General features: G+C 40.5%; 1 long non-coding RNA gene across 1 annotated transcript; it reads left to right on the top strand.

The window, feature by feature from the left end:
- The first annotated feature begins 690 nt into the window (after positions 1-690).
- On the top strand, positions 691-15,185 carry LOC121296162. The gene is made up of 3 exons (XR_005947027.1): positions 691-1,374; positions 13,163-13,312; positions 14,224-15,185. It is a non-coding gene; the product is annotated as an uncharacterized LOC121296162 (long non-coding RNA).
- Positions 15,186-15,690: the final 505 nt, after the last annotated feature.

Raw genomic sequence — 15,690 nt, 5'->3', positions numbered from 1 at the left:
GGTCAGCATCAGGTTCAGCTTCTACAGTTGTTGTTTATGTCAGCTGCACTGTTGTTGGGTGCTTTGTTTTGAGATGACAATGCAGATTTGTTGTTGATCCACCTCCTGTATGACAGCTCATTTTGACAGAGGTCACATTTAGCCTGGCTGGATGTAACTAGAGAGAAATGGCACCAAATGGAACTCTGTTTGCAACTAGTTAGTTCTCTCGCTCATTTCTTTTTGCTATTGGCTTTACAGTAAGATGTCCAATATACTTCTACTGTAATACACAAACCATCTGGTAAACAAACAAATTATCTGAAGCAAAAGGGTACACCCTCTGCACAAGATTCCTCTTCTATCCAGTAAACCTTTAAAGATTAGTCATTTGATTAATCACACTTCAAAGCACACCCATAACCACAACATGTACTTGTAAAATATTTAACTGTAGTTTAATTAGTATTATTTAGTAATTTGGCTGACTTTACTCAAGATGACTTACAAGTATTGATCATAATTTGTGTAAAATACTGCAAACTATTGATATGTTTAATTTTGTATTTGTATAAAAAAAATACACAAGCTAGTAGTGATTAATTTTATTATTTATTTGTTTGGCAGACTCAACAAGGTTACGTACATAGTAAACTAATAAGAACTGTAAAAAAAAAATAAAAAAATGTAAGAAATTCTGGTGCACAAATTTGTAATCCTGAGTTTCTAACAGCGTGAAGCAGCACTCTAGAAGGTACGCACCGTCTGAATCATAGTTGTATAGCTATGGTCTGGACGATGTAACTGACGCCATTTTAGCTCACACAGAGTTTTTATCATGTACTAAGTAAGCGGGAATTTGGATCCAACGTGGCATTAATTGTCCCCGACGCTTCGGAGCGACCGACCAGTGGCCGGTTGCTGTTCTGTGTAGGGTTAGTTCTGACAACATGCAGTTGGACACACACCACTCAGGGGATTTGAAACCAGTAAATACATTACTTTCACACTTATAATGCTTACTGCACAGTATATACGTGTGCGAGGGATACAGCTTTAGTCTCGCAACTGTCGCAACTACTTGGCGTGCATATTTGACAGTAATTGCACAGTGTTTACCTTTGCTTTACTGCACCGTGTCCTTTGTTCCAGACATCTCACTGTGGATTTGGAATATGATCGGAATTTTAGGGCATTCCGTAATTGGCTCTGTTACGCGTAAAGCCGGATACAATATTTGTGTTGCTGGTTACCTGGATACTGCACCCATCTCCACACCGGGAAGATAAGTGCCCGGCCGGTGTTGGCAGGGCTCGGCGTCCTGATGCTGAGCACAGGGAGGATGGAGTTTGAGACTGAGGAAGAGGAGCCGTGGTGTGACCAACCAGGAACAAGGTATAGTAGCCTGCAGAACTGTGTACTTACAGCATTTAGTGAAAAGAACGATATTTCACAGGATTGCGGGACCAGGACAGATCTCAGGTCGCAAATAATAAATACATTGAATTCACAAAGAGAAATGCCATATTGCATTACAAAAACGAATTCATATTTTATTTATTCAATAACATCACTATTGCTGTACATTATATTGCATCACCGCAAACAACCCAAAATGTAGTGGTGTGGTCTTGTTACGTTGTGGTCCTGTAATGTATGTGAATGTTTCCTATGGTGATTACTATGCGTTGCATCACAATAGACACTTTTAGGAGTATGGAAAACGTCCAGGATGTTTTAAAAGGGAGAACAGCAGTTTCTAGTCTACAATGTGGCTGGACTAACACAAAACTGTATACCCTTTAGTGTACACTCAACAAAATCTAATAATTACAGTACAAACGCGCTAGCATTTTATAAATATGTATTCAACGGTAATATTTGCATGGCAAACAAAATAGGCCTAATCTTTTTTGTATGACAAAATAAACAAGCCAGAAGGAATGCTATTGTGTTTATTTATTTTTTGGATCTATATAGATATAGATAGATAGATAGATATAATATGGGGCACTGGAACCATTTTTAAAGTGGGGTTGCTGAAAGCCATTGAACAAAACTAAACTGTAACCCCGTTATAAGATGGAAGCCATATATATATATATAATATATATATATATATATATATATATATATATATATATATATATATATATATATATGTGCACTTAATGAAAAATAAACAAAATAAACACCTAGCTCTTCCAAGCATTTACTAGACATTTATGCAGGTTGACTAAAGTGCAGGACATTTAAGCTGTTTACCTGGTATAAAATACCAAAACACACAGTACCTTTTTACACAGAATACAAAGCACAGTCAGGCTCCTCACACAGCAGCCCTGAATGATCTAACTGGGGTTTATATGCCCCAGAGAAACAGGTATAGGCAGCTGGCGATAACTTAATAATAATGAGGCCAACTGCCAAAACAATAAAACTAATTACAAATTAATAATTAAACAGTTATCACACATTAAACAATTTTAGGCTGGCAGGGAGGCTTTTAACCTTTTCCCTGCCACGAAACACATATTTACACTTGTAGGGCCCCTATATATATATATATATATATATATATATATATATATATATATATATAATATATATATGATAATATAAAATAGTGGATGTGATCCCCTTTTATCACCTACCCACCTATGTATCATGATTTGAATAATGTTTCGGACATAGATAAATATTCCCTTTAATTTATGTGGGCGGTTGTTATTTACCCAGTTTTAGTTAGACACACTCAGTCACCCTATCGAACCCCTTCCTCATTTGCCCTCCGTACCAACCTACACTCCTCTTACCTCTTTCTCTCTTAATTTTTTATATATATATAAACAATATATATAATATATATATATATATATATATATAATATATATAACCCAAAACAATGACCCTTTACCGAATCGGCAGGTTAAATATCGTATTCTTTCAGACTAAAAATCTGAATTGTTAGTCCTCCCTCAATCCAGATCAAAACAAGTTAGGTCAAAACCACAATTTTATTAATTTTTTTTATGTCCGACGGGACAATTTAGAAAACACACAACTCTCACGATAATCGTCCCTGTGTGCTGTTGAGAGTGCTATTAGCAGGGAGATGGAGAGAAGATCCTGCAAGTGATAATTAATACCCCTATATATATATATATATAATATATATATATACACATATATATATATATATATATAACACAGTACCGGCACAAATTATGACAACAGCGATGATTTACAGTAAGACTAGGGGTGGGGACTGTATTGCACATTGTTCCTTACTCAGACTCTTTATTACCAGAGAAGTAGGTGGTTGTTGAAATCCAGGGGAATTCCCCAATGCTGTAAAATGCTCTAATAAAAACTCAGGATTTAGGTTAACTCAGCCCCTAAGTGTAAATGGTACGATTTTAATTTACTCAGTTTAGTGTAAACATGTAAACTGTATTCCCAAGGCGTACAGCACTAATGTAGTCAGCTGTATAAGTTTGCCCCTATTTAGATGGTAAAGCAGGTTAGAAGGACTGAGATGAGACACTGTATGCCCATGTACATGTCAAAATCAGCTGACCTTGAGAAATGTGTCACATGCCTGGAACGGGTGATGTTTTTCTGCCTCTATAAAGTTGGTAGTCGTAATAACAAGAGGAATGGTTTTTCAGGCATTACCCAGGGTTGTCAGAAAAAAGCAACATAAATGGGGTATCATTTTACTGAAATGCTGTATAATTTAAAACCAGTAAAGCCTTGACATATTTTTATTACATTTTGTTTTTATATGTGTTTTTAAATATATTCTTTGTGTAGTTCAGGCAACAATGGAATGATTATGCATTTTTCCACCAAGCAAATACAAATTTTAAATACATACAGTATAATGTTGTCAATTAATGCAGTAGCTTAGACAGTGGAAATGTGCACAGATACATGAGATATTATTTTTATTTTTTAATTTTTATTTCAAGTGCCCCATTATTTTACCCCCGGTTTTCTCCCCAATTTAGAAGGTCCACCTACTTTTCCTCACCCCAGCGATTCCCCACACAGTTTAGTAGAACTGAAAGTCAGTGGGCATCCTCTGATCCCACGATCAAGCCAGCTGACTCTTTACACCCACAAACTCTAAAGCAGAGGCCAGCCACTGCTTGAGCTCACTAATCTGCCAGAGCACCAGAGCCAACGTCCTGCCATAAATTAGAAATGGCTAAAACTATAAACTTAATATCTACTATTTATTACTAAAATAAATATAATTCTTCTACCATACGTGTTCCACTTTAAAACCTATACATATCATTATACCATGTTTATAAAGTAGAAGTCTTTTCTTTAAATTATGTTCTTTGGGATAATCATCACCTAAGCTACAGTACTGTAGATTCCAGCTCAGTCAGTAGGTAAAAGGCAGAGGTTTATGTCATCCTACTGTGTTGATAAGCTCACTGATGTGTGTGTGTGTGTGTGTGTGTTCCTGATGTGTTTACCAATCCTTTAAAAAGGATTCCAGATTAAAAAAGAACTCCATGAAAAAAAGCTGTCCAATGAGGCTGGGAAGGAGCTATCGTGGGGGACTAGAATGATTATACAAGAGAAGCAATCAGACATCTCACTGTCACCAGCATTTACTAAAAGTATTGAGAAGGTAAGAGGATGCAGATGCCAGCTTGAGGCTTGAAGACATCTGAATCCGGCTGCGCGCCTAGCCGGGGGCGGGGTTAAGGATCTTCGTCATTACGTTGTGAAGTAACTTACAAAAATAGATGGTGAGTAAGTAGATTCAAGAAAATGCCCAGAGTCCTTTTCTTCAATCAGTTGCCAGGTTTATTGAAATATGCAGGGAGTCTGGTCCCAGGTACAGGACAAACAATACTCAACATTACAATGTTTGCATGACATTAAATACCCTTCTGTATAGATGGTCCACCTCCCCTTTCTCTGACATTAACCAATTGTCAAGGTAATTTAATTTATTGTGTGAGTGTTAATGTGTGTGTGTCTGTGTGTGTAGTCTAGTGTGACAACCTCTGAACTCAGTGCATTCTTCACACTCCTGGAGACAAAAGGTCCATACATCTGCCTTTTGTTATCTCCTTGCGACCCCCTTTGATGCCAGTGGCATTATCTCTTTCGATCTCTCTGAAGTCCTCAGAACCTGTTCCCTTCTAGTCCACAGCATTGTTATCTCATTAGCTTGCAGTCATTGTTGGTCAGTTTGTAGACGCATCGTCTCTATCAGTGGTTAGCAGTACATGCAATTTGAACCAAACAGTCTGCTATCTGCAATATTAGTCTCTTTTCAGAAAAGAACACCAGTATAGCTCTGCTAGTCCACATGCGTAGCAAACCCCTAATCAATTCTCGATCCGTGTTTTCCAACACGTTGCATCAGCCAATACACTCCAGAAAGAAAAAAACAAACATGGTGGGCAGCATGTGTGATGAGAGAAAAGTACAGCCTTGGGACGCTGAGGAAGTGCAGGCTGTAGTTTCTCTGTGGGCAGATAGAAGTGTTCAGGAAGATTTGGAGTCGTATGTCAGAAATGAGTTTATGCTCGAATTTCTGACGATTTGACATAAATGGACATAAACTGCGGGTACGGTGCTCCGAAGTCACACACTCAAACTCAGCATTATACCAAATGTCTCATCCTTGGCCTTTATTGTATTAATATAAAGAAAGAAATAGCAGAAAATAAAACAATTCTAAAATATTTACAAAAATAGTCAGACAGAATAATGTACAGCTGCACCATACATACAACTACATCTCTCGATGTGCTCGCACAGCTGCTTTTTAAGCAAAAAACTAGAAAAAACTATCCTTAAAACAGCATCTTTGGCAAATCATATTTTTAAAACCTTCTTTTTCCCCCTTCAACAGAACTAACAAAACAAAATAGAGCGATACAAGATACAGCTGGTCTATTAATATTTTAAACACTATTTGTTTACACACCTTTTATCAAACTGAGTTAATTAATAACAATAATTAATAACTGTCTTTCGTAACGTGTAACGTCAGTAGCACGACTCTGCAGTGGAAAAACAACCCAAGCTCCCCTTAACCACATCGTGAGGGCTCGGTATAGCCATGGCATGGCATGGCATGGTTGTACAGTGGAAAAGAAGCATAAAAGACTTCGTAATGGGCTAGTTTCTAACTGTACATTATCTAGCCCTTTGTGGATTATTCAGAGAAGACAGTGACGTGACTTTTGATCATACACAGACATACCAGCACATTATAGAATGATGGGTAGTACCACATAGCTCCCAGCACATGTGTGAGTGGAATCAGACTATTTTGTCAAGTGTTGAAGGTTTCTGTTGCAATTGTAGTGTATGTGTTGGAGAGTTTCAACTATATCTGTTTTTTGTATTGTGATATATTTAAAAAAAAATGAGTGCATTCATTTGGAACGAGAATATTTGTTAATGGATTGCTTGTTTTACAATACTTTATGATTTTATGTTAGGCTTGATAGATAATATCACACTAGCTTGAATTTTATAGAAATACTGTATTCCTTCGAATTTAAGACGCAGCCTAAATTTCCCGCTTCAAATATGCATTTACAAAGATACAACCTCAACTGCGCCTATAAGAAAACAATATGTGGAGGCATTTTGCATCCTTCTGCTGTCACACAGCATTACGGTTATGCACAGCTTCTCATTTTTGTTCGTAATTACTCACACCTGTTTTTCTTCCTTTTTGTGAACTGTGGGATTGCTGGCACGTCAGAAAATACGGGGGTCTAATAAGTTTTAAATAACTTTAGCATAACCGAGGCAGAAGTGTTAAAGGGACTAGGAGCTCTTAAAATAAACAAATCCCCTGGGCCGGATGAGATCCTCCCAATAGTACTCAAAGAAATGAAAGAAGTTATTTACAAACTGCTAACCAAGATCATGCAACAGTCTTGACACAGGGGTTGTACCAACAGACTGGAAAATTGCAAACGTAATACCGATCCACAAAAAGGGAAACAAAACTGAACCAGGTAACTACAGACCAATAAGCCTGACTTCTATTATATGCAAACTTATGGAAACTATAATAAGATCCAAAATGGAAAATTACCTATATGGTGACAGTATCCTGGGAGACAGTCAACATGGTTTTAGGAAAGGGAGATTGTGTCTAACTTGCTTGATTTTTTTTTTGAGGATGCAACATCGATAATGGATAATTGCAAAGATTTAGATTTCCAGAAAGCTTTTGACAAAGTCCCACATGAAAGATTAATTCTCAAACTGAATGCAGTAGGGATTCAAGGAAACACATGTACATGGATTAGGGAGTGGTTAACATGTAGAAAACAGAAAGTACTGATTAGAGGAGAAACCTCAGAATGGATTGAGGTAACCAGTGGAGTACCACAGGGATCAGTATTAGGTCCTCTGCTATGCCTAATCTACATTAATATGAGACACATGCACTATAGTCCTTTAAGCTTCCCCTTCACCCAGAAGAAAACCCATTGCAGTATAGAATAGTACAAGCTGTCCACTGCTTTTCCGTGTGAACAGCTGCACTCAGTTGCTGATAATATTAAGGAATGAAGGTGGCTGTGTTTTCAGCTGCAGGGCCGGCAGGCTGGTTCCTGCTGTGTTCATTAGCAGAGACTGCATTAGTGTCTGGACCCGCTTCCCTGTGCACCAGACGCCCTCGCCTCCTTGCCGTTTCCGTCAGGCTACTCCATTCAGACCATTGAACCAGGACGTGCCCTTGAAGCAGATGAATTAGGGCTCTGACTTAAACAATAACTTTGTTAAAGTGAAGCAGGAGTATTAGTTAAAATGAACCCAAAGAGCAGAACTTCATTAAACTGCTATCAGGGTTTCATTTGCTTCACAATATATCGTAGCACAGGAGGGCCCTTTACTGCCTTGTCATACTTTCAAACTCATGAAACATACAATGCACTAAAGTCATCGTAGCGGGAAACTGAATGCATGGGTAATGTACTATTATTACTGAACCGATAACCACAGGAAGCAATAACTGCAGCCGTTTGTCTGCCACGATCACCCTCTTCAGCAATGTTAGTTTATTATTGAACAGAGAATATTATTGATCAGAGAAATATGCACTTTCCACTGTATTTAATGCATTGTGCTTTTTTTTTTAAACTGTATATCATGTGTTATGCATTTCTCTGTATTTGAAGTGTGATATATTTTGTATTTACTGCATCTTGTAAAGAGCTTTTTAATGGTGTTCCACTATGAAAGGTGCTATATAAAATAAAGATTGATTGATTGAATATTAGTTCAGATATTGTGGATCCTACCTCTTTTTGTACACTCAGCTGTATCTGCTCCGTGCGCTACCATTGCTGGTAGTGTCATGTGAGCTGGTCATTGTGTTGGTATGTAAATAAATCCTGTTTGCCTGTGGGGAGTATCAACTTCAACCTCTGTCTCGCTCTCCTGCCTGTCACTCAGCAGCAAATGCACACATCCACATGGCAGCTGTATCTATAGATACCCTATATCTTTCTAAACAAGGGATTTATGGGAGCTCCCTAATAAAAGCTGAATCCCAAAGCAATAATTGTATGAATATAGTAATTGTTACAGCTGTGTAATTGTATTTAAAACAGGATTAATTAATCTGCATTTTTAATATCGACCCTTACTCTGGTCCCACTGCAGTCGGATACGCGATGGACTGCTGTACTGGCGAGAGGGATTGTTGTGTCCAAGTACAATAATGTGGCTATGTTACAGCAATTATATGACGAGAGGTTTTTTTATGTTCTTTTTTTTTTTAAGGTCCTGGAGTTTTATAGTCAGCTATGTGCTACTGTTTGCAATAAGTAAAGAGAACAACATTGTTAAGTTATGTGTTTGAATAAATAGTTGATTTTGTCTCTCCTAATAATGCTTCTGTAATTGTGCACTTTGTGTTACAAGAATCATTGTAAAATATTCCAGGAAAACATTTATCCATGAATCAAACAGATCAGTTATAATACAGTCAGCACTCGGATACCCGTTCCCCAGGTACACGTCAGTCGCGTTTTACCGCCCTGTATTAAGAATAAAATCAATCCCCATTGTATATATGTAACACATTAATGCACTTGCCCATCACATGCGATTTGCGATACAAAGCCCATCTCTTCAATGTTACAATTTATCTGAATATCTGTTACAGTCCGCGCTTGTTTTATTTATTTATTTTTTATTCTTTCTAATGCCAAATCAGTCTGCCTTGTATTGTGCAGTTACACAGCACTTCCTCCAGATCCATGGGACGAAAATGTAGCCAAAGCGAACGAGACAAGTGAATTTTTGTGAATTTTCATTTGCAAGTGAACTGTGACTTAGGGCCTTATCGAGCACTATTCTGCAATTTTGAGTACTGAATTTGGATACTGTTTTAATTCTAGAAACTTTTTTTTTCATCTTTTGATTTTGCTAAATTGTGTTGCCTTTTATGTTTTACGCAATTCTGTGCATGGATAACTGTAAACAGGCTGGCTGTAGGGGTGAAAAGGCCAGAAAGGAGTATACAGACAGACGGTACTGGCAGGTGTAACTGAGACGGTATGGCGCCAAGTGTGTATTGTAAAATAAGTTTAAAACAAACACTTTGTAAAAGAAAACAGCGCGTTGGCCAAAACAGACAGGCAAACAAAACGAACAGACACTAACAAACAGGACAAACAAACAGACACTTACAAACAGGGTGGAATAACGCTATACAAACAGGTATCGTGCTGATCTAATTCAGCATCTAGCAATTGTAATTATTAAAGCTTACTCCCGACTTTCTCTCCCATTCTGTCCACACTGAACACCCAACCCCGAGTGAGTTAAACGTGCATCTATATATAATGTTTTGCCGGGATTCAATTACTAATTAATTATTCACTTGAATCCCAACATGTGAACTCATTTGTGCAACCCCATGCTCACATACTATTACATACTTTATATCTGCATGTGAATTGATTATGCAATCCCTGTGCCTAAATACAACTATATACTTTAAATCACTCGTGCTACACAGACCCATTTATATCCCATGCACCAATACCTATACACCAACATTAACACACCACACACAACACAAAATCCACACATGGACAGGGCACACTGCCACAATAACATCTAGATTTCATTTTATTGTTCGGTCATAAATGGGAAATTTTGCTACCACTACAATACATACCAGATTTATATGTACTGTATTACAGTTAACATGTCGTCTCTTTAGTTTTGGCAAGTGGTATTTTAGGATTTGTATCGTTCTTAATTAAAATACTACTTCTGTTAAAATATAGTACTGTACCAACAAAACCAATACAGTACATCTAAATGGAGGCCTACTTATTTTAAAACAGTCCATTCAGATATGTATTTTTTATATTGTCCGTTTTTCAGGGAACACAAAAGTTACAAGGGTTGGAACGAGCCAAAGTGAAATAATCAGATATGCATCACATGCGTTTAACCGTCACTGAAGTCAAAATTTTATAGGGTTGGATATGTGAGTGCTGACTGTAAACTGATATGAATTACTTTAACTGAGACAACATTAGAGCATATTTAAGACCTTGTGACAAAGTGGCTGCTGATTGTGAACAGGTGCGGAGGTGATGCAGTGTAAGAACAAACACAGACTGTAATCAGTTTGGAAAAGGGGGTCTTTTATTTATACTCCTGGTCTGGTGACCAAACAATAAATCTCTGACAATACACACCAATGTGTAATGCACGGAAGGTCACCAGTCCAGGTGCATGCAATATTGCTGTGGGTGATACCAATTTATTTCAGCGACTGTAGTGGATTGTTGTTCCAGCAACAGCTTCGGAAACGTGTTAGCTGTCTGGTGATTCACAAACAAAGACAATTGCTAACAAGCACAAACAAAACACTCACAAATATTTCTATTAACAGTGGTTACTGCGTCTCTCATGGTCCTTCAAGTTTAAACCAAGCGAAGGAGTAGATTGCGATTCTCTGGCCCCTTTTATGCCGTCACGCATGACCCCTTAGTACAGAGTGCAGCTGTCTCTACAATCTGCAGCTGCTACGTTGTTTTCCTTCCAGGTCAAGACGTTCTTGCAACAAAGTCTCGCCTTCTTCCAGACTGACTGACTTCCCGACCCTGGGAAAGAAGTATTAGGCCAGCCCGTCCAAAGGACTCTAGTTTCGCTGCTTAGCGCCCTCACAGATTTACAACTAAGATTCATTATATTTGTCACAGACCTGTATGATGCTTCACTGTAAAATCTATTGACTATGAAACACTTTAACATATTTCAAATCATCATTTATGATGGTGTTTAAACCAAACGACGATACAATTTAATTGATCAAAAAAAAAAACTAAAACCAGAAAGCGTAAATGTACTGACACTATGAAGGATTTTATTTTGCATTGCTCCACAGCAGTGTTACAAAGAGACACGCTGACCTCATAACCAACCTGTGAATTGGAAACCAATCAATAAAGCCAGCTAACTAACTGTGGCAAAGTGCGCGCCCCTGTGTATATTTTGTGTTGTGTTGTGTTTTAATGTTGGTGTATAGTCACCAGTACACGGGATATAAACGGGTCTGTGTAACACGTGTGTTTAATGTATATTTGTATTTAGGCATGAGGATTGCACAGCACTTCACGTGCAAGTAAAAAGTAATATGTGAGCACGGGGAATTACAGTTTATTAATGCACGTGCAGTTGTACCACGACTCCAATTGATTGATTGCATAGCAGTCGAGTCTCGGTACAGCTGCATAAAAGCAGCATGTTTTCACGTACTCGGAGGTGTGTGTTCGGTGATTGGAGAACGGGATTGGAGACGGAGGTAATAATAAGAATAAGAAGAAGAATAATATAATCGTTAAATCAGCTCACCGTGTTTGTCTGTATAGTCAGTTTTGTTTGTCTCTCGTTTTGGCGAATGGGCCGTGTCCTGTATTTTTGTTTGTTGCAACCTTTTTATTTTCTGTTCTGTTTATTTATTAAATGCTGAGCAAAGCCATTCGCTCAGCTCCACCAAACTCCACCTCTTACGTTGTTTATTTCCTGGCTCTGGTCTGACGCCACCCACTCCAGCCGTCTTTGTGACACCAACACACTGATTTATATCAACACACAGCACATCAATACACCAACACACCAGCATCAAACCTGCAATTCATTTATCGCTAAAACATGTCTATAAGGATCTGTGACAGAAATACAATGAGTTCTGGTTGTAAATCTCCCTCTCGACCTGTGAGGGTGCTAAATAGTGAAAGGAGAAGTATCTGGACGGGCTGGCCTGACAGTTCGTTTCCGAGGTCGGGAAGTCGGTCAGTCTGGATGGAAGCGAGACTCTGTTGCAGGAACGTAGACCCAGAAGGTAAACAAGGTAGCAGCTGCAAGCAGTAGATGCAGCTGGAATAGTTTACCAAGGGATCATGCAGGGTAGCGTAAAAGGGGCCAGAGAAAAGCTAATCTTTTCCTTCGCTTGGGTTGTGTGCATAAACCAGGAAGGACTGGGAGCTGCAGTAGTAACTGCCTGATAAGAATATTTGTGAGTGTTTGTTTGTTTTGTGTGTTAGTAATTGTCTTGTTTGTTGAATCACCAGACTTGATGAACTGTCACAACATAGCCTGTTATCACCCACCATGAGCACTAATACACACACCCTGGACACACCCTAGTATGGTGTGGATAACACTTATTGTTTGGGCTGTAAACCTGTTTGTTTGGCTCCGCGCTTTACACATTGTTGTGTATTGCCGGAGTGTTTTCTTTTTGGTCACCAGACCCGGATTATAATTAAAACCCTTTTCCTACCGGATTACAGTTTGTGATTTCTCCTGCACTGCATCACCTCTACACCTGTTCACAATCACCAGCCACTTTGCCACAGGATCCCATGAATGAAAGCTATTTCATTTTGAGATTAAACATAATACATATATAATCAAGGAAGGAATTAATTAAACCATTGATAGAAGAGTAGTGAAAGACAAAGTATCCCCAGAGAATATTCTCATTGATGAAGAGGAGTCACAATGACAAGGTCTCCCCAGAGAACCCTCTCATTGATAGAGGAGTCACAATGACAAGGCCTCCCCTCTCTCTGTGCTGTCCCTCCTCCAGTCCCTGGGTTTGTCAGACAGTCTATGATGGGCCTGTCTCTGTGCTGTCTCTCCACAGTACCTGTCCAAGCAGCTGGAGATGCTGCGGGAGATGAACGAGCAGCATGCCAAGGTATACGAGCAGTTGGATGTGAGCACGTGTGGCCTGGAGCACACCAATTTACAGGCTCGACCTGGAGAGCAAGGTGGCCCAGCAGAAAAGTGACTGGTAAGGACAGGAAAGTACCAGTGAAGCCATCTGCGGGTTTCTGAACAGCCCGGTCATTAGTCTAACACCATTCCCAGCCTCTGTGTTTAGATTTAGAAGCAGCAGATGGTAACAGCTGGTTGCTGAAGCTGTTTGGCAGCAGTAGTCTCCATCTTGTGTGTAGTTCCTTTCCAGATGTTCTTCAATGGCAATGCAGACCATGACGCTGCAGTGGTCCTGTGTAACTGAAGGGCTGCTACAATATGCCATTGTTAGTATAGTGCCACAGTGGGAAAACATGTTTGCATTTTGACACTGGGGAATCCCAAAAGCATGAATGAAGACACACTGCTGGTAATCCAATGCAGTAGCAAACAGCAGCAGATCTGAATATCACCACCCTGAACTCCTAACACTGCTTTATCATGGATCCCTTTCAATTGTATTAATGGATGACAGTAGGAGTCAATAGCTCACCGCTTGGGGAAACACAAAGAGGGATTCATATAAACTTAGAGTGCAAGTATTTAGAGCCTGCTGGGCAACATGTGTTCCTAATCCACCATGGTGCCATTGTGGTCATTCTGTAGTCTGCTAATGGTTCTACTAGGGGTTTACACACTGGGATTTGAATTGAACCCCAGAGTCTATCTGGCACATGAAGGATTTCTGTTTCTTTAGCTTTACTGACCAGCAAATTCTTCATAAACAAAAATGTTTTCTGGAGAAGTGCAGGCAACAGGTTAATAAATTGATGATCCATGTTAGTTCAGCCCCAGGACAAACGGCCTAGCTGTTTGATTCCTCTGCCCCTGATGTGTTGCTCAGAGAGAATCTTGCTTTGTACTCCCTTACCTCCGTAGCTCTGTCTCAATTGCTAACAGTCTGGGCCGGGTCCTCTCTCGCTAACAGCTTCCCTCCCCTCTCCTCAGGATGACAGAGACCATCGAGACCCTGCAGGGCCAGTTGGAGGCATTGCAGGTGCAGGTGGAGGAGCTGCACAGCCTGGAGCAGAGTTTCAGGAGAGAGAAGAGGGAGAGGCGCAAGACCATCCAGTCCTTTCCCTGCTTCAAGTTGCTGTGCTTAGAATCCAGGTACAAACACCACCATATGCTCCATCACATACTCTGCACTGCCCTCCCACACACACACCACCACTGCCCTCACTCAGCAAACACTAACAATACCCTCCCTTAGCACACACTACCACTGCCCTCCCTCAGCACACACCACCACTACCCTCCCTCAACACTTATTAACACTGCCCTCCCTCAGCACACAACACCACCACTGCCCTCCCTCAACACACACTAACACTGCTCTCCCTCAGCACACACCACCACTACCCTCCCTCAACACACACTAACACTGCCATCCCTCAGCACACACCACCACTACCTTCATTCAGCAAACACTAACACTGCCCTCCCTCAGCACAAACTAACACTGCCATCCCTCAGCACACACCTCCACTGCCCTCACTCAGCAAACAATAACAATTCCCTCCCTCAGCACACACTACCACTGCCGTCCCTCAGCACACATCAGCACTGCCCTCCCTCAGCACACATCAGCACTGCCCTCCCTCAGCACACACTAACACTGCCCTCCTTCAGCACTCACTAACACTGCCCTCCCTCAGCACACACCACCATTACCCTCCCTCAACACACACTAACACTGCCCTCCCTCAGCACAAACCACCACTGCCCTCGCTCAGCAAACACTATCAATTCCCTTCCTCAGCACACACCGCCACTGCCCTCACTAAGCACACACTAACACTGCCCTCTATGAGCACACAATAACACTGGCCTCCCTCGGCACACACTAACACTGGCCTCCCTCAGCACACACCACCACTGCCTTCCCTCAGCACACACCCCACTACCCTCCCTCAACACACACTAACACTGCCCTCCCTCAGCACACACCACCACTGCCCCCCTCAGCACACACTACCACTACCCTCCCTCAACACACACTAACACTGCCCTGCCTCAGAACACAGTATCACTGCCCTCCCTCGGCACACACCAACACTGCCCTCCGTCAGCACACACCAACACTGCCCTCTGTCAGCACACACCAACACTGCCAACCCTCCACCAACACTGCCAGCCCTCAGCACACACCAACACTGCCAGCCCTCAGCACACACCACCAATACCCTCACTCACTGTTGTTTTTGGATAATCTGAGAACTTTCTTTCGGAAGGTGGTGATGTAAGCTTCTAGATTGGCATTACGTCCACTTGGTGGTGTCCAGTCAGAGGTTTTAGTGCTGTTACTTTTGTTGTGTGGAGTTTGTACAGCAGTGTTGTTGTCAGGTTGATGAAAAAACGCCCTTTAGTCTGAGGCATCTGAAAAATGCTTCTAAGTCTTTATAAACCCTTGAA

Source organism: Polyodon spathula, chromosome 21 (genome assembly GCF_017654505.1).
Source record: "Polyodon spathula isolate WHYD16114869_AA chromosome 21, ASM1765450v1, whole genome shotgun sequence".
NCBI lineage: Eukaryota > Metazoa > Chordata > Actinopteri > Acipenseriformes > Polyodontidae > Polyodon > Polyodon spathula.
Note: the sequence above shows the minus strand (reverse complement) of the source record. Positions and strands in the feature narration are given on the sequence as shown.